The sequence below is a fragment of the Lissotriton vulgaris genome, chromosome 6 (genome assembly GCF_964263255.1).
Source record: "Lissotriton vulgaris chromosome 6, aLisVul1.2, whole genome shotgun sequence".
NCBI lineage: Eukaryota > Metazoa > Chordata > Amphibia > Caudata > Salamandridae > Lissotriton > Lissotriton vulgaris.
In genome coordinates, this window is record NC_141694.1 from 1,787,528,483 (window position 1) to 1,787,549,193 (window position 20,711).

Below are 20,711 nucleotides of genomic sequence, written 5' to 3' on the forward strand. Positions count from 1 at the left end.
GCAGCACAGCTGAAGAAGCTTCCGAGGAGGAAAGTCCGGAGCTAGCTGACATTGAACTGCCGAGCACAAGTCGAGACGTTGAATGGTACCCCGCCGACGACCCGGTTCATGACCCAATACGAACCAGGAAATATTCCTATTTAGACAGTGAGCGGGATAGTCCAGGTGAGTTAGAAATAGAGGAAGAAGGTCAGGTCAACGAAAATCACAACACACCTGATCAGGACGTAGGCCAAGTAGGGTCAGATCAAGGCATCGAAACTCCTCCTGAAACTCCAGAAATTGGAGAGGGACAGTTAGAAATTAGGGCTGACGTTCATGCAGAAGAAAGCGAAGAGATCGAAGAGCATGAACAGGAACAGATAGAATTAGATCAAAGTGCTCAGACAACGGAAACAACAATAACCAGAAATAAAAAGCGAGTACGATTTGAATCTGAGCAGGGACAGACTAGGGACCAGGCAGAAGAAATGGACGAAAGACCTAGAACAAGTCAGACAGGCAGGAAAACAGAGGTCAAGTTTCCTCAACGACTGGGAGGCACGGAGGCAGAAGTGCACCCTGATACGTCAAGAGACTGAGGCTCAGACTAAAGACAGTCGAAGAAAAACTGAAAGACAGAAAAAGGGCTGAAAGTGAAAGAAAGGCAGCCCAAGGAAAATCGTTAAGAAAGAGCGACAGACTAAAGAAACAAAACCGACTGTATCGGAGCCCTGAGTGGGCTTACTTTGTGTTGGAGGAAATAGACGAACCACGCAACAGTGGCAACAGTGACGAAGAGTCCATCGCTGATCGGAGTTCTGACGAAGACCCTCCTTGAGAGAGCCCCGAAGTGAGCCTTTGGTGCAAAGAAACGAAGAGGGGTAGCAAAAGCCACCTGTAAGCTAAAAATGTCTGATCCGAATGTCTCTGGAAGATCCCGGTGTGGGTGTCTTAAAACCTGTTGTAAAATATGCGTGTGTAGTATAGCAATGTTAATAGTAATGTGGATAGGACTAACAATTTTTCTACCTTTTATGATAAGCAAAAATCCCAACTTGTCCCCTACTGAACCCGAAGCAGTAGACGTAGGGGTTGTACAGACTGCAGAAACACCACGAAGCCTAGAAAGACGCGACAAACGAGTAGGACTGACACACACACGACCTAATTTAGAAGCATCAGATGAGGATGGACTACACTTTCACAAAATGAGAAACAAGACGCATTTAAATGTTTTTGCTAACTTGTTAGTGCATTATGTAGAAGCTATGGAAATAGAGGACTGTTATGTCTGCATGAAGCTACCAACCTCAGTGGCTGAAGGTGTGACATATCACCATCTACCTTTAACCTATGGAATTTCCTGTAGCATATTAGCTAGCTTGTTTTATAGGAGCACTTTGCAGTATTATTATTCAAATGCTGACGTAGTATTTTCTGAACTTCCTATTAGAGGACACTTGAACCGTGTACATATTAAAAGTGACGTGACCCGTTATATGGGAGAATATTTTCTGACTATAGGTAACATAGATTTAGATGAAGCAAGACAAGCTAATCTGACCTGTTCTCTGCAAGAGCAGGAAAAGATGTTCATAAAGATGGCAGATAGAAGGAGAGAAAAGTTTCAGAAGAAGGCAAATGACGAAAAAGATAGAGTCCCTAGGTGGGCTGAGCACTTGGATAACACCTCGCAAGGCGAAGCTAGTCCTGCCTTGTTGCTGGATTTTGAACGAAAGGGGAAACTTTGTATCCACAGGGAAAAGACAGAGTACTATAACAATGTATTCATCGGTTCCAGCGAGTGTGAACATAATTACAAGGTAATTGGAGGTTGGGGTTTCAAAAATGGGTCAGAACCTGTGTTCCCCGGAATATATTATATATGTGGGAACAAGGCTTATTTCAAATTGCCGGATCACTGGTATGGAAGCTGCTACTTTGGCATTGTTTTCCCGAAAATATACCATGTGAATAATGCAGCTGGAAGCGATGAAGAGACTAATGGCTTAGTGCGTAGTAAACGTGAAAGTGTAGGTGAAATTATAGGTGATATTTTTAGTGCACTGATACCTGGAATGGGGGTAGTTCTGAACACCCATAGAATCTGCAAATTGTCTACAGTAGTGGACCGGTTATCAACGGACACTGCTGCTGGATTCCTGCTGGTCAATACTGAAATGGTTGCGATCAGATCAATGGTTTTGCAAAACCGTCTTGCCCTTGACACCCTATTAGCAAAAGAGGGCGGAGTCTGTAGAATGCTGAAGGCGCAACATTGTTGCACCTACATTCCTGATAAAAGTATCGAACTAAAGCAATATGTGAAAAACATAACTAATTTGGAAAAGGAACTCAAACCATTGGAGGTTGACAGTGCCTGGACGAGACTGACTGGAGGTCTCTCCTCTATAGGTAGTTGGTTTACTAACCTAGGTAGAAGTCTTTTGTGGAAAATACTGATGCCAATAGTTATAATAGGTGTAGTTGTATTAATCATTTTTATCTGCTGCAAATGCCAGAAGTGCAAAAAGAAATATACTGTAAATAAGAGGGGGGTGAAAAGAAATATTGATGATTTAGAATTAGAGGAGTTAAAGAGTGAAATTTACAAAAAGGTGAAAAATCACCACTCTCATAGAGAAGCTGCAAGAAAACTCAACGATAAATTTGTTGAAATTCAGATGAATGATATGGATGAATGAGAAAAGTTGGCATCTGTTTCCTTCTATGTGGTGATGATAGTAAATATCATCAAAGAGGGGATTGATGGAGCTGGGATTCGCGTGCAAGCGCCCTGCTCTCATACAAAACCCTTGCCTAAATCGTATAATCATATTAACACTATTGTTCGTCATTTATTAAGTGTTCTCCCAAACACGCGGGTGTCCCCAGGATGCTTGCTTGTATGTCTTTTCTCATACTAACGAAGCTTGCACTAAAATCGGCTGCTTCGCTGAAATTCAGTCTGCGCATGCGTCGGTCATACCCATGTGATGTGACGCACTCGCATTCTGGAGGGAATTTGTGCTCATGCGCACTGTTGCAAACATGGCTGCTTGTCTCTCACCACGCATTCTGCTTGCTACTGCTGCTTTAGCCTATCTGTCTTTTCGCACTAAACCAATAATGCTATAGTCATTATAAAATAAGGGTTGGTTAGTATTTTATCATGGTATACAGTGTAATCGTTTTATATGTGATTTTAATTCGTTCTCGCTTACTTTTCATGTACCGCGTCTCTGGGGCTGGGAAATCGGGATCGGAGCCATACTTGAAGCTCTGCTGGGCACAGTCACATGACAGGAGAGAAAACACCATTGCGCAGAAGCTGAAACAAGCCAGCTGGCTCCTGAAGCACAATGCGCCTGGGAACATCTCTGGGAAGACGAAATCTTACCTTGGACGATGCAACTCTGTTGCTACCTATTGTGAACTTTTTCTATATTGCTGTACTCTATGCATGGGAACGTGAACCCAAGGGGCGGGTAGGAAAATTTTAATATTTGGGATGAGAAAATTGAATTCTAGGAGGTGGTAATGACCGCACCACCTCTCCTGCCCAATCATAATGTGGGAAACTGTCACTTGCAACATTAGAGGGTGGTCTAAGGGTCCCCAAAACAGTATAATTGCCCTAGTTTAGCTTAGGAAAATTGTCCGACTTGTCCGAGTAGCAGACCTGTCACTGACCCTACGAACTCTATAGGTGCTCAATCTGAAGTGCTGCGGAGCACTCTGTCCATACTTTCCACAAACTCCTAAGGGGTGGAAATAATCCTAAGTGCTGGCGAAGCACTTTGCTGGGGAATTCGAAAAACCCAATCGGGGTTACTGGCGGATTACTTTCAGAGAGGGGTAACGCTGGCGTTGCTTCTGAAGCTGTGGGTGTTGGTCGTACCTTGGTGAGCCCAGTCCTGATCCCAAATCCTGAGGGGTATCCTGTCCTTACTGTCCGTGAGCTGTACCTGCTCGCATTCTGGCATTCCTTCCTGAGGGTCCTTGTCCCCGTCCTTCCAACTGACCCGTGGCCAGGGTTAGTCTTCTCTCAGACCTAGGTAAATATTAACCTGTGGGTTTGCGTCTCTCTCTCTCTTCCTCTCCTCTCTCTATTTCCTTAATAAAGCACTCTTGACTGTGATATTGCTCTATCACCTTGAGAACGAGTTATATGCAATTGTTTAGAATTGTTCCAATTCTCTCCCCTCCCTTAGAATATTACCAACTGTTATATTGTATTAGTAAGTTCCAATTTTTCCCTTACCTTTAGCCTGATTGCGGTGAACATAGTAAGAATAGTTTTAAATCACTTAGGTAAAGTACGTGTTCTAGGTCCCATCCACATCCTATGTTCTAGTATAAAGTTGCAGTGACTAGTTTTGTTCTAAAATTCCTACCTTCTAGTCTTCCCATATACCCAAATGGTCTTAGCATTAATCTATAGCTATTTTATGGTGTTGATTTTGATGTTAGACGCATTATTCTGCCTATCCCTTATTACCTTGTCATATTCTCTCTGAACTTTACATAAAGTTTTAAACATCCTCAGGTGTCTGTGGTCATTTTACAGAAATTGTGGATAAGTATTGTATTGATTATAAAGAGTATCTGATTTTAGGCCTGTCTGCTATTTCCCTTATAGCTCCAGATCCGTCATAAGAATTGTGCCTGTGGTAAGTCGGGTACATGGTATGCAGAGGTGAAACCAAACCTTAATTACTCATAGCAGCGTGCAGGAGGAGAAACTATAGTAATCCTCTCCCGGTTCACCCAAATTATTAGTGTGGTGTTTGGAAAATTCGCACGCCAGGGCCCAGTGCGTGTAAAGAATTGGTAACCTCGGTGACCCGGGAGAACTGCGTGCTCTATCAGTGGGACAGACAGTCAGTTTTGGGAGTCCTATCCTGTGATCTGCTCTTTATCTTTCTATCCTGGTGAACCTTTCTTGTCATCACCCTATGGCGAAGGGTAATGAATAATTTCCGTTTCTATTTTCTAAAATTTTACTTAAACACTGATCAAAGTATTAAAAGTATTTTGCCTAATAAAGAACTTTACTTATCTGCTCAAAGAATTTAGATAAAAATGATATGCTAACTTTAAATTAGTCCGTGGTTCTTTGAAATAAAATTATGAATTATAAATGTCAAATCGTTAATCGTGATTGAGCTGGACTTAATCGCCATCCACTGATTCTACTAGTTGGTCTATCGACCAAATAGTGGAGTACTTTGATGTTTGAAGCTGACAGGATCCTAAGTTAATGTATATAATGTGAAAGTTATAAAAGCTGTCATTTAACGAAGTACTCTGTTTGTCCAGCAGCTTATTTCCTTAGCGTTTGATCCAGAAAATTGAGTGAATGTATGTTTGCAGTGTTAGGGGCCCCACGACTTAGAATTGTAAATGAATAGAGGTTGTGTAGATATTTTTTCTGGGTTAGTGTCATTAGGAAAGATTTATTTTAACCGCGCTGGATCAGATGTCTATTGATGTATATATTTAGCTCTTTGTGTGTTTATTTCTCTATCTGGCAATGTCATGTGGGTCTCCAAATGAAACATGACTAGCTGCATTGAGAAGCACGAGTACAACTGTCAAGCCGTTCTTGACTATGCAGTTAATGGTAACAGGAGTATTTTAAGGTGGGGTTCACATTTGCAATTTATTGTACTGATGCTGTAAATATTGTGTTTATGCCAAGGACAGAGAGGTGTGTACTGCTTTCATTTGTGAGTGCTTAGCAGAGAGTGAGTAGGTATTGGCTTGTCTAAGTTACTCCCATGGTCTTCACGGAATGTTTGCCTTGCTCATCTATTTCCTTTGCTCTATTCATCCTGTTTGTCCATTCATCTAGGTTCATACCTACATTAGAACATTGAAATTTTGATCGCTTCTTTGAAGATAATGGAGTGTTCTGGGCTTCTAATGGCTGGTAGAAGCCCGGAGCATCAACATTCTAATGTTGCTGTGAACAAAGGCCCCATGGAGCCTGAGGGGATTTCAACTCCCTAGGTCTCCGTGAGGCCTTTGTTTTACAAATTAGAACATTGGAATGTTGGTAGCTCCATTGAAAAGAATGGAATACTCTGGGCTTTTAATGACTGGTATAGACCCGGAGCTCCAACATTCCAATGTTTCTTTGGTCACATCTCTGGCTGTGTACAAAGGCTTCAGGGAACCTGAGGGGATTTCAGTCCCCTCGCAATTCCTGAAGGCTGTGGCAGAATGTTCTAAAAGCCGTATAGCCCTTCGTAGCTAGGCTATACCGGCTATTAAATCCCTCTCCCTTATTAAAGGTGCTGGACAGGGCCGTTAATAGCCGGTATAACACGCCACAGCGGCCTATAAGGCTATATTAAAACTGTGAGACTTGGCCCTTTCCCCAAAATTTTTCGCCTTTTATTCCTCTTTTAAATCAGAATGCCCTCATGGTAACAACAATGTATAGGCCTTGTGTGGTGGAGAATGCCCTGTGTAGTTTAAAACTGATGTTAAGATGCAGGTGTCTTATACCCCTAACATGGCTGCCACTGACCACTGCTGCTGCAGCGGGGTTTAGTGGGCGCATTCTAGTGGCTAGGGCCTGGCTGGAACCCTCCAAACAATGTATCAACTTAGCCTGCCAGCCTGCCCACAGGTAGAATGGTGGAACCTCCTAGAACCCCCTGGAACCTTCTGGAACAGGTGAGGTGACATCAACTGCCACTGCCAACTGTCAACTGGCACTGTATAAGGAAAGGAAGGTAAACTTTCCTGGGAGAGTGACTGAGGGGAGACCTGGGGGAGGAACCTACGCAGGAGTTTAGGCAGAGGGGCCTAGTCAGGCACTATGATACTGGAAGTGACAGGGCTTGGAGTGCTGCCTTACAAGTATTGAGGACTCCTGTAAATCCCCCCTGACCTAGCCCAGCGGAAGGGAACCCCCAGGGACCACTTGAAGGGATTGGCTGAGAAGAACTTGGAACACCAGCCACTAATTTATCCCCCCCTTCAAGGAACAAGAAACCAAGCAACTAACCTAAGGGCGCAAGAAACATCACGCCAAGAAGAAACTAAGCCACCACAGGAGTTTTGAGGAACTACCCAGGTATTGGCGCTGTGTCGCTCCCTGTGCCCCCTGACGCCACCTGGGGTCCCTGCACTAACCTGCCACTGCTGTGTGGCTTAACCTGTGAACTGCCATTATTTAAAGTCAGCTACTGCTGAAGTGCTAGCCTCCAGAACTGCCTGAATTTGGCCCCAGCGCTAAGGCTGTCATCTGCTGTGCCCCTGAAAGCGCTATAGTCTATTAGTGTAAGCGCTATTGACTGCCTATATTAAGCGCTGTATTGTTTCCCTCATCTGGAGAAGCGCTGTATTAGTGCCTCTAAGCGCTATCTTGTATGCCCCTGCGAAGCGCTGTGAAGTTGTGAGGCGCTGTACATCTGGTAGCTGTCATTAGTGACCAGCACTACATCAGCGAAGCGCTGTGTGCCCAGGACCCGAAGTGGCTGCCTGGCGCTGTGTTAGAAAGCGCTTCTGTGCCCAGGATTACTGCCACTGGTATCAGCGCTAGAGACTGTGTGCCCTGAAAAGCGCCGTATCCTGTGCCCCTGGAGGAGCACTGTGAAGGAAATTGCCAAGCACCTCTAATTACCCCTGCGTAGCGCTGTGACGTGCTGATTCCTCGTGCCCCAGCGCTTGCCTGCTGTGAGTAACTTGGGGCCCCTGTGAAGCGCTGCTGAGCCGTCCGGCCGACTAGCCTGTTAGCACCGTGACAGTCCCGCCAAGCGCTTACCTGTAGCGCTTCACAGACGCGCTAGCATTGCCCCGGCGGCCCCCGGTGCCGAGGGAGGGCCGCCACTGCCCGGAAAGAAGTCCGCGGAGCCCGCGCGGTGTTCACCGCCGCCCCCACCGGCCCGACTGACGAGATCTCCGCGGCGGCCTCTGGAAGCTGAGTTAGGCCGCCGCGTTGCAAGTAGGCCGAAACCAGGCCCTGCATCACGTGACAGGGGCACCGCGTCTCTAGCCGCGCCCCCGCCTTCCTTATTTCCGGATGGGTCCGCCGAGCCGAGCCTCCCAGTTCCCGGCCCGAGACCCAGGGAAAGCCCGCCCGGGCCCAGCACTCATCGCGGAGGGGGGCCATGAAGCCTGAGAGCCCCCTCCGATTTGCCCCACAACGCCTGGAACTGCCTCGCGACCGGCGCTGGTGCTCTGTAGCTGCTCCCTGCACCGCGCCCGATCGCGTGAGGCTCCAGAACCTGCGCAAGGGCCGTAAATAGGCCGAAGAGAGAAGGTAAACATAAGAAAGGAGGGCGGGAACCACAAGGAGGTCCCGGTGCCGCCCCTCCTCGTGGGAAAATCTTTTGCTGAGCCCTCCTGGCCCCCCACAAGTACTGGAACTGGGCCAGGGTTCATTAACACTATGAAAGTCCATTAGGGACAGTTGGGCACTAGGTTAACCCCTGGCTAGGGGTCCATTAATGAAATAATCTACCCATGCTGGGGCCAATGTGTAATCTTACCATGATGCCTGGGATATTTGTTGTTGACAAAATGTTCTCCCTAATTAGCAGAAATGTTTTATTAGCCTAATGTGAGGCCTATGCTTGCCTAATGAGATGTTCTTCTCTGAGCCTGATGTATGATTTAGATTTAGACCTGCTTAGCGAAATGGTCTGCCCCACTTTTATGACATGCTACTTCTGCTTAAGGCAGTGTTACCTGAATGCTTTTTGCTACCTCAGGAAATGGTTAACTTACATAATGAAAAGTTTCCTGGGTCATATGTCATGCATACTCCTGCCTAATGCAAAGGTTCCCAAAGACCCCTAGGTATATAAGGAGTTATTAGCCCTAAATGAGGGGCGTTGCCTGATGAAAGGTTTTATTCCAGCCTAGAGGATCCCTGCTTAGGAAAACATTATTCTGGGCTTAAGAAATGTTTATTCTGCCTCAATGAAAGGTTCATTTACCTTAGGCAAGGGTTATTTTTGCCTTGAAGAGATGTTTTGCATAATGGTTAATGAAATGTCCTCTGACCTAATGAACTGTTGATTGCTGAGCAGGGAAATGTTAATGCTTTAAGGCTATAGCTACACTGTAATGAAATGTTTTACCCGCAGTGAAGTGTTTTACTCCTGCTTAAGGGAGGGTGGTCAATCCCTACCTAAAGCCAGGGTTATTTAGGCCTAATGGGATAACTACCTAATGCGGTGTTTACCTAAAAGGGTTGCCCATTCTTGTTATATGAAATGCCTATGCTTGATTTCTAGTTTAATGTTGATTCCTGATTAGGGAAGGGTTGCTCCTATTTCCCTGAAATGTTTACCCCTGATTAAGGAGAGGTTTATCTATGATTGGGGAAGAATTTTTGAAATAGTTATTCCTGCCTGAAGCCAGGATTATTTTAAACTGCTGAAGTTTTGTTACACACCGGCCCCAAGTGTTCTAACCTCTACTTTTCTACAGGGTTACTCTTGGGTGCTGAAAGGTTTATGCCAGCTGAATGCAGGTATTAGAATGTTCATTCTGGCCTAGGGGTGGAAACGCCTACAACTGCATAATGAAATGTGTCTCTTTAATGTACTTCTTTCAGGTGCTGACCCAGAGCAAGGCTGAGGTCAGGCCTGGGTTCTTCAAATATTTAATAATCTAATATTTAATATTTATGGCATATTTAATATTTATTCACCCAATATTTAATGTGAGTTTTGAAACATATGCATTTGGAAAGTAGGCTATTAAGCTAACTACTCTAATGAATTTGTGATTTCCCTGATCCTGCTCTATCTATCTGATTATTTATCTTAATATAAATCACTTGTTTTTATACAAGATCTGGAGTGGAGTCATTTATTGCGTGCCCAGGTTTCTGTCTCAGTGTGAGTGTGTGCAGCATGATCGCTTAACACATGTGCTTTCGGATGCCTACCCGCTCGTGCCATGCTACCCTAGGGGACTGGTGACCCCAGTTCCAACAAAAACATTCTACGCTCTAGGGGCAGAATGTTCTACTTGTTTTAGAGTCCTCCGTAGGGGCTCTATCGGCCATTAAAGGCCCGCTCCTTTGATTACGCTGAAGGGCTCCTTTAATGGCAGGTAGAGACTGCTACGTCAGCTTTACGGTTATAATATGTTTTTGTTCATGTATTGCAGGCTGTTTTTAAATAGACGCAAGCCGCTGAGTCTTGATTGTGTCTGTGAGGAAGAGGTCTCTCTTCTGCTCCATCATCAACTGGCCTAAAAAGTGAAATGGACATACAATATTCAGGAAGGGGCAGGCTATATCTTTAACAGGTTTAATATAAAGAGGGACGGGGATTAATGCTTCAGAAATGAAATTAAGTACTGCCTGTAGGATCTTCCAGGGTTGAACTTCATGCTACTACCGAAGTCTAGCACAGGGCTAGCTGTTAGGGTTCAAGGAATTGAATAGCTGATACCTCAGAGGGACCATACCTTAATGGCTATTGACCAGGATCCTACAAAAGAAGCAACTTGTAGCAGAATATTTAAAATATTGTTCCAAGGAATCCTTCGGTGTAGAGATGTTTGTTGTACATTGCCATGATCAGTTGGAACATTCCTTATATAGGTTCTGACTATGGCCACTTAATGAGGATAACGTCTGCATATCAATAGTAGACACTGACACAAGCATGCCTGTGTTTGTGTATGCGACTCCTAATAGGAGCTAGGCTTGATGCATTTTACAGAGGCTCAGAGAATGCCAAGAGAATGAAAGAAAACGACAAGGCAGAGACACAGAGGCCCAAAAAAGTATTACAGCCCAGCAGGGTACATAAAACCCACTTGCAGAAGCTGAAAAACTGTGCAGCTAGCATGTACAAGGCAGATTAAGACCTACCGCTATTGTACCCTTGGGAAAAGTGACTCAATCAACATAAAAAAGACAAACCTAAGATCAATTCCTCAGCACAAATCCAGAAAGTGCTGAGGGCTACAACTCACATTGGCACCCTCATTTTAGAAAGTTCCACAGACACTTGTTTTGACCCTTCTATAATATGAATCACACTGGCACACATATTGAGAAAGAGTTATTACAATGGGGTGTTCCTACATTGCTTTTTGCACCATAATTCAGACACAGAAGCAGATGCAAAGAAGGTGTTGGAAGGTGTGCTGACTGAGCGGCACTTAGGGTTGGCACACGATCAGTGTGCACCCGATGGACATCCCAAGGAGGGATGGGCTGCCACTAGAGAGATTTTCAAATACCCCTTTGGATGGGTGGATACCAACCCCCTCTTCAAACAGGAGCTCATCAGTCTCCACTAAAAGATGGAGTACTGGTTTCAAGCCGGGCTCTGCCTCTCACTACCAAGCTCACCTCAGCACAGGCACAAACTGTCAATGTTTGCTCAAGCCCTGAGAGCAATTTATTTTTTAGTGCGACAGAGCAAGTGGTTCCAGTCTGCCCGAGTGCATTGAGTTAGAGGTGCAATCCAGTGCAAACGGAGACAGTGCTCTGAATATGTAATCTGGGCATGGTATTTTTTTGATATGTGTATCATCATCATGCCCTCCCAGACTCCACAATAGCAACACTTAAAGACATTCTACAGCGCACAGCATATCTCATCTAAGGCCTGGACAAATATAATGACATCCCCCCTCCCATCAAGATGGAGCTCCAATGGCTTCCTTTGTTGGCCTGCACCATCTTCAAAACTAGCTGCATCATTTACAAGGCCACCACGACTGGCACCACTGCTTATCTTGCAGACACGCTCATCATCTTTAGTGACTCTTGGCACGGGCACACCCACAGCCAGGACACCATGAGATTGCAAATTATGAAGTGTAATAAAAGAAAAAAAGAATGCAGCAGGCCTTTTCCATCTATGTACACAGTGGAGTGGTGTGGCTCACTGGTTAGAGGTGGCAGACCCGGAAGCAGAGATCGGCCCAGGACCAGGGTTCGATTCCCGACGTGGCAGGGTCTTGGGCCATGGTCAGCGGACTCGATAATTCTCGCCTCGGTGCCTACTCCAACCATGGGTCCCACTCAGCAACTCTGGGCAATAGCTTGCTTAATCTCTACTAACGGCCCCATCAGCGCCGGGGATGCTTGTCTTCACCTTGGAGATGCCCAGGAGGGACCATTTCGCAGGGAAAGCCAGGATGGGTTCCCCAGCGGTATACAGCGCCGGGACGCCCCTTTGCTGGGGCAGCTGTGCGCTTTACAAGTATACAACATTTAACATTTAACATTTAACATCAGTAACAACGTCCCCATATCCACCTGGACTGCCCCTACGCTGCGCCAATTTTTGAAAGATTTGAAAGCTCAATTCTTCAAAGAACACTAACGGCCTGATTATGAGTTTTGAGTACGGTTGCTCCATCACAAACATGACGGTTATCCTGTCCACCGTAATATGAGTTCCATTATATCCAATGAAATATATTGAAACAATTGACAAATATATTTAGGCTTTCCACTTTGTAGTTTCTGTTGTGAATTTCCCCGAGTTTTCAGTGTTTTCCAATGTTTTTAAAGCTGCAAAAAACAGTGGTTATCAGTGTATGCTCTTTCTGCTCCATTCATAATCAGAGTTATATTTTTTCAGTGTTTATAAAGGATTTTGCTTTTATTTAATTTCTTTCCTCAATTATTCCTTTGATCACCTCCTTTCAGCTTCTAACTCTGGTAACATTTCATTTTTTATCTGACCTCCCTGCCTGTCTCATTTCTCTTTTATTCAAGCTCATTTTCCGAGCCGACCAACTCCAACCCAATGTCAAGCATGTGCAAGGATTGAGAAGTATTTGCACCTCATTAACATGTGATTGCTGCATATAAAATGTTATTGGTGAACATTTAACCATCTTCCTGCTGTTCTATGTTTCAGAAAAAAATGCATAGTTTCTATTTTAAATATATATATTGTGAGTGCTTAGTATTTTATTATTGCAAGTCAGTGTCACACTGCTTTGTTTTTTATCTTGAGACACCAAGGAATGACAGTGCTAATAAATGTACTATTCCTGCCCAATTCGCCCTATTTCATATTGTAAACAGTGCTGGTGTATACAAAAGCTGCGGAGGTAGGAAAGAAACTTCAGGGTGCTGCATAAGGTCAGAAGGTGCCGAGCCATAGATCTGGTTGAAATGATGGTGTCGGCGGCAAGTACTATGAAACACCGAGCAATGTGGCATCTGCATGGGACACAGGAGATATTTGTGATAAGGTGCTTGACCCTCCTGTATGAAGCAAAGCAGCTTCTATAGTCATGTGTTTAACAGCACAACAGTATCAAACTAAGAACAGGTGTATTTGGTGCAGCTCTTTATTGAAGGGCATTGATTCTGAAGGCATCAATAAGCACAATGATGTTTGTTTTCCTCAATCTTGATATCTGAGTTTCAGAAAGTGAAACTCTATGATACTGATAGTGCCCCTTGACTTAGATTGAAGGCTTGCTCTGAGTTCAGCTGTGAACAATTATTCAGAAACATGAAGTGAACAGAGAACTGAAGCCATATGAGGTGACCAAGGCTTACAATTTGAGAGTGGAAGTAGGGCATGGAGGTCCAGGGACCTTGTGGATGGTCTCGATGGCATTCTAAGTGATTATCAATTGTCAAAGTAGATCATTGAAGCAGCATCCATCACAGAAAGATGCTTAGAGAAATGCCTGCAACTAATACTGTTTTGAAAACAGATAGTACCAAAGATTACATATACAGTGAAAGTCAGTACTTTTCAGTTGTTCCTGAAAAGCAAAAACAGTCCTTTGGGGTTGTTTTATCTGACAATCCAGGTCTGAAAACTAGAAATGCCAGATATATCCCTAAACAACGCTGGGCTCTGCATAGTTGCAGCTTTGTGATTAGTTCAGTGAGTTTATGTACTCTGAAGTGTTTCCTTTTCTTTGATCACACCTTATATAATATTTATTTTTCTTACCTGTGCAGAAGAGCAATGCAGTCCCAAACCCAGAATCCCTGCTAGCAGTAGTGTATTCATTTCTGAAAAGGAGAGCAACAGCCTGTTAACCATTTACAAATCATCAAGTTACATTTGTTTATGTTTCTTCTGTTGGGCCATTAATGTGCACGGTTTCACCATTCTTAGAACTGGAATGACTATCAATGCCATAGACCTCCCCAAGGTGCCTCCTCCTACCTGTGCACCTTAAGATATGAAACACATCTAGTTGTGGCCATATAAGCACACTACGTAAGTGAGCATGCATGCTCCTGAGAATGCCCATTGGAAATTGTGGTCCCAATGCCACACCCTGACAGTGTGATGGAGCTCTTCCATGAATTCCGGCTGTGTATTGTGTCTGGGAGAATCAAGCAGGAGTGGGTTTATTCCTTGATTGCATTCAAACTGGTGAGGTCCTTCTTGCCCCTTGAGTGACTGGCATATTGCAGGGCAGATCAAGGTGACATGCCTATGGGCATTACAATCTGAATCTGTGCTGGAGGCTCTAAGCCAGCGTATTCATGGGCCAGTGTTTCCAACTGATAACACGATTGTGCAACTCTTTCTGAATTGCAAATAATGTCAAGGAGGCATCTCCCTCCTATTTGAGAGTCACATAGGCCCCAGATGTCTTTCCTGTCTGAATAATAGTTTTTTTGAAAGCAGCTCCTGTCCCTTGAAGGAGCAAAGGCTAATTTTCAAACAAAACAATGTGTTTCCAGACAGAGAATGTAAAGGTAGGGACATAGGTATGCTGTCCCTCGTAAGACAACAGTTCTGCATCTGCAGCCACTCACAGAGGGCACAAAATTCCTCATGCCCATTTAGTGCTCCTGATTACTATATCAGCAGCATTGCAAAACAAAGCCCTGTTTGCAAATTGAACCTTCTGGTTTGTAAACAGAGTTTCATAAATCAGAGCAACAGTATCCTTAGGGCACAGTGGCAGGAGGTGAGATCCTAAATTTCACCTCACAGCACCATTCTAAAGCCACTGGTATGGAGACAAATTATGCCCAACCCAAAGTAATTTTCTCTTTTCTGGATAAATGTCACATGGTGAGGTTTGGGCCTGAGAAGATGCATGTTTTGCATGAAGCTTGCCATCATGTAAAACTGGAAACTCTATTCAGTGAGTGAATCCCCACAGTATCCCCAGCAGCAAGCAGGGTTACAGCAGCTGCAAAAATGCTTTTGTAACACCAAAGTGCAAAGTTCATGTGACAGTCCTGCAATACTTCTGTTTTGATGCCACGTTCTAGGCATAGGCCATTATGCATTAGGGACCACAATGTCATTTGTTGTAAGAGGCTTTCAGGAACTTTTAAAACTTATTTCAGGCTTGCATTTATTTTACTCCATGAGCAAAGTTTTTAAAGAATTGTTTGCTGTCACCGAGCCATGCAATACCAGGTCTCGAATTATGGGCACTTTAAAAAGAACACATTTGACACTAAGCAGCATATTGTACCTCCATTTCATCTGGGAGAATTCAGTTCACTTTGAAAGTGTAGGATGCACACAAATATTTACATTTGTGTTTATTCTCAAACTTCAATCAGACTCATTTCCACCTTGGAAATGGTCAAAGATTTACTCCAGCATAGGGCTGACATGATTACCCTTCAAAGATGGTAAGGAGCAGAAATTACCCCGGCATTTAGTGGAAGTGAAAGGGAAAAGCATTCTCCATGGGGGAGCGTTTACCCTGCATATGACAAAAAGTGTGAGTTTGCCCACTGAGCTGCATTCCCTCTTTGCATACTTCACTTCAGTTGAGAATTCTACATGAGGGTAGCACTCAATTGACCTTCCCGGTATAAACCTACAAACATGCACATAGCTCAACTTTCGAGTACTACTTCTGTGAATATTTATAAATGGATAAAGCTTTGAAAAATACACTCAAGCAGAGACCTGACTCTCTATCCTTACTTTTCTGTCTTTGCATGTGAATAGGGCCCTATGTGTGCGATTAGTGTAACTATGCAAGTGTCTGAAATGAAATGTATCAATACTAATTCAAAGATACCTCTCAAATCACTCTAGAGTATAAATCACAATATTTCATAAACAAGTTAACCCCCTCTAGATATATATCCGAAAAGTTATTTTCGTTCCTTGCTGCATAATTCACAATCCTTTCTAGTTTTTTTAGTATCACTGAAGCATCTGTAAAAGGTCAGGGACGTCAGTGCCTTTCATGGATTACCCTGAGTTCTGCTCCTATTATAACATGTAGTTTTTCAAGGTTCTCATTATTGTTGTTACTATTGTTAGTAGTAGAATTATTAGGATTACTAGTATTAGCACGATAGGAATTGGTATTACTATCACTAGTATAGTTATTATTTATATTTAATATATGACTTGGTTCTACGTGGTCTGTAATCACTTTAGAGATCTCAACAATACTGTCACACAAGTAGGACATTTCTTAAAGTTCCAGTGACAATCAACCATTTACCACAGTCTGAGCTGCTAAAATACCACTGTTCCAGGACTCCAGCTATTAAAGATACCAGTCACCCTACAACTGTGGCAGAAACATTTCTTAAATAATACTTTTGTGCCTGTGTTGCAAAACATGCTTCACTTTCACTATTTGACATTCTTTGTGGTAAGGCAAGGCACTTCTTGGTGTAAGCACCTATTACCACTGTATTATGAAAGCAGGTTTCTAGAGGTGGTTGTGTGTGATGAGCATGTGTGTGCATATTTGTTTTAAGGTATTTGCTGCAGTGGTTATGTGTAATGTAGGTTTTTGCAACTTACCACTGTCCAGATTGGTAAAATAGCTCTGTTCCAGGTCTTCAACTATTAAGACATCAGACAACCTCAAGCTGTTGGGGAGACTGTGTTGTACATTAGCACTTCAAGTGCTCACTTTGCAGGATACTGTCCTTCTTTATAAATTAATGCTTGGAGATGCCCATCTTATGCCATACAGTCCTATGGTAGTTAAAAGGTATTCTTTCATGGAGAAAAGGACTTTCTGAAGCATGCAACTGCAGTTGTAAATAGATGAGTCTTTGAACAAATGCTCCTGCATTTGGATAACGTGGTACATTCAACCTAACTTTGTGGGAATCACAAAAATAAGATACTTCACAAGTTTCACTGGAAATGTCTAGCTTCTCCAAGTGACAGTTAGTGAAGGATTACATAAGTTAAGCATTGTGTATTTGTATCCCTGGAAACATAATAACAATAGGTTCTTACATTCAACTTAAGGGATCTTTTTGAATCAGACACAGTGCAACTATCTAGAGCACGTCTACGGGCCTGATTTAGATCCCGGGGGATATGTAACTCCGTCACAACGGTGACGGATATCCCATCAGCCAAAATATAAATTCGAATAGGATATAACAGGATTTATATTTCAGCAGACAAGATATGCATCACTGTTGTGACGGAGTAACCTGTCTGCTGAAATCTAACTCAGGCCCTAAGTTTTTGGAACTGATGCATTTAATCATAAGAGTGTTAATAAAAGCTTACACTGATTAATAATTAAATTTACTGTATGTCCCCAGGCGCAAACATGGGAAAAAGAGCAAAAAAGTATGTGCGCCCAATGGTGTGTTAATTGAAAGGCAATAGTATTTAAAAAAATTAAGAGAAATTAAACTGCCTCATTTTAAATGATGGATGGAATGCTTGAATTCATGTGTCGGTAATTACGTTGGGCAACATGCCAATCCATCATTATTCTGCTCACCATGCCACCTCAGTGTGGACTCGGTAATATGCAAATCAGTATTGACCCTGCTCCGGTGGGACAGTCAAGCCTGAAGTGCCAGGGGGGTCCTTCCTGAAATGGAACAGAAGCAGCCCAGGACCGGTTTTGTCCTGATTAGAAATCATCATCCAGGTATAGCTTGGTTCCAGTGAAACAGTGTTCACAGGGCCCACGTCTGAGTATACCCGTCCCACATAGATTGACATGCTAAAGAATACAAATAAATTATGAAATGCTTGAACTAATCTCAGTGACTATTGATTACTGGTACTAACTAGGTTGCTTGTGTTGCATTTCAGGGAGAACCTGTCAAAGGGTGGGCAAAATAACGATGGACTAGGATAGGGCTGAGTAATTACCAGGGGCTGAGATTTATTCAAGCATTATCCATCACTTTTTTGTATACTTCAATTTAAATCTGAGTATTGTTAAAAGTTTGAACAAAATCTGAGAAAGTTTCTATTTGGGCTAAACTTCTTGTATTAAAAAAAGGAGCCATCCAATTTCTCATGTGCTGGTTACTGAGCAGCATTAAACTCATTCTGCCAAAAAGCCAATAAATATATAATCCTCCACAATCCACACAGTAGTATTTCACAAATAACTTTGTACGTGTTACTACTCACCGTTTGATGGCAGGGTTAGTGGTGAGATGTCTTATTCCTTCAGAAAAATTCTATTCTGGTGGTTTGGTGCTGTTGGGTTACTGAAGGTTATAAAGCTACCATAGATCCTGTTTGGTAATTGGCAGATTGTTCAAAGCAACCTTTAAAACTTACCCCAGGGATAGATCACAGGATGCCATGGAACAATATCATCAAATCCAGTTCTCAGAGGGCGTGCTTTTTTTGCATGAATTATGTTAACAGACAGGGGGCTCTCAAAACAATATGTTGGCACTATTCTGAGAGCACCTGTTCATTCCTTCAGGTATTTCCATCTCAGTGATATTGTAAAAGGTGAGGCCACATTACTATCGATGCCCGGGCTGCTGGCGCAGGCCGCCTCTTAGTTCCCATTCTGAATAGTTACCAAATAAAGAGACGGGCGCTGGAAGCAGGAATCAAGAACAGAGTTTATTACTCATGAGGAGAGCCTGTCATTTCGGACACGAAACACAGTGTCTGTCGGGAGGTGCTCTAACAAGTGAGCTGAGACATCTTCTTTTATACCTTACAAAACACTTGGCATTACAATCAGGACATTGTGACACAAAGAAAAGACATCCCTATAATCCTCGTGTCAATCCTACCCCACATATGTTATCAATAGAGACCCTTGAACTGTAGATAAGGGAGGGGGCAATGACGCAGCTGAGCGTTCCGCTGATTATTAGGAGATGTGCGCCTGATCGTATCCCAAGGGGTGGGGAGGCCAGGATCAATAGTGGGTTCTTTGAAGAGGAGTGACTCCATACCATAAGGGGCAATAAACAGTATCTTCCGGCTTAGGCGATGGCCTCGGACATGTGTGGACAGTCCATCGCGGAGGGAGGGTTTACTAACAGGGGGGTTATTCATGAAAGGAAAGGAGGTGCTGGTCAGGCGCGGCCGTGAATCCCAAGGACAGGGTCTTGCAGAAGAAGAAGGTTTATGACTTGCCCGTGTGAGGGAGAAGGGGAGGGGGGAGGCCAGGGTGTGCACAGGGACAGGGTCGCACAGAGAGAGATCTTATGACCCGTACATGAGAGAGCGGGGACAGTCAGGTGCAGCTGGGGAGGGCTATGTCAGCTGAGGCGAAGGATGCCTCTTCAAGAGAAAATGGGGGGGGTTTGCGTGGGTCAAGCAGAAGGGTTGCCTTTCAGGGCAGGGTCGCGCAGAGGGAGAGGGTTTCATGGTCTATGCACGTGAGAAAGAGGGGGGGGGTTTCAAATACGCGCAGAAGGGAAGCCGGTGATCCTAATGAGCGGGAAAAAGGCCAGGGTGCCTAGGATGGCTGTCATGTACATAGGGGTACGGGTTTTTACTGGCGGAATGATGCGGTCAATATTTTATGGTATTCATGGTGCTTACAGGGCCTTTATGGTATTCATGGTGCTTACAGGGAGAGGAGTGGGAAAAGGGAAATGAACGCTGTTTATGTACATCAATTTCTCTAATTTTCCACAATTCTAAAAGGACACGTAGGAACAGGGTTTCTAGATTTTCAGTCAAAATAGAAGTTTCCTGTTGGAGCATTCATTCTGCATACACTTAACATAATAATTTTCAGCTAATTAGGAGTACCTTCTCATTGCCACCAGGTGGTATCTTAAATTTGCTTGATTTCTTATCTGTAAAATGAATGAGTGCCATCTAATACAGTGGTTCTTAACCTTTTTGACTTCTGAGGACGCCCGCTTAATCATTACTGATACTCTGGCACCCCAACTGTATCAATATAGGAATCTGGAACCCCTCCCTAAGTTATCACTGGCAGCCATGGACTCCAGTCAAAGCAGTTTTGAGGATTTGAACTGCAAAACAACACAAAAAAAAAAAAAAAAATTGTCACAAAACGTTTTAATTATAATGCAATGGTTGGAGTGTTTCTAAATACAACTTAAGCCACTGATTATCTCTACTATATTCTGTTTGATGTACTTGCAATGCTCGCACAAATCAATCTGAAGATACAAAATTATTTTTTAGCCTTCAATTTAAAATTCCTTCACCTTTACAGAACGTTTAAATATGTATTTTGTACATTTTGCTTCTTTATATGCACTTTAATAATCTCTTAATATTATTTAATTTTCTAGTCAGCCACGCGTAGAGTCTTGTGAATTAGTGATGCCGAGACCTTTTTTGGATCCTGATGAACTCAGTGGAACTGTGACATAAATGTTTGGTGAATAGAGTTAATGTTTAGAATGCTGGGTTCACAGTTACACAAAAAGCAATAAAGACGCGCACAACTAAGCTCCATTTGTGTCATATTCATTATGAGTACCCAGGCTGGGGAGGATACTACAACTGGTGACTGTAACCCAAAGATCAACAGTGCTCTTCCAGAGAGTTTGAGAGTTTGCCAGGCCACACATGTCCCAGTCGTAGTAA

At 43.5% G+C, this 20,711-nt stretch overlaps 2 protein-coding genes across 2 annotated transcripts in view; both read right to left on the reverse strand.

The window, feature by feature from the left end:
- LOC147709487 (cysteine-rich venom protein-like) overlaps positions 1-13,931 on the reverse strand; it is a 164,727-nt gene extending 150,796 nt beyond the window's left edge. The window contains exon 1 of the mRNA XM_086928043.1: positions 13,905-13,931. The gene's annotated coding sequence lies outside the window, so the exon portion shown is untranslated. The remainder of the gene's footprint in view (positions 1-13,904) is intronic.
- The window catches only part of LOC147709486 (cysteine-rich secretory protein 3-like), a 484,180-nt gene extending 465,861 nt beyond the window's left edge, over positions 1-18,319 (reverse strand). The window contains exon 1 of the mRNA XM_086928042.1: positions 18,300-18,319. The gene's annotated coding sequence lies outside the window, so the exon portion shown is untranslated. The remainder of the gene's footprint in view (positions 1-18,299) is intronic.
- Between the last annotated feature and the right edge of the window lie 2,392 nt (positions 18,320-20,711).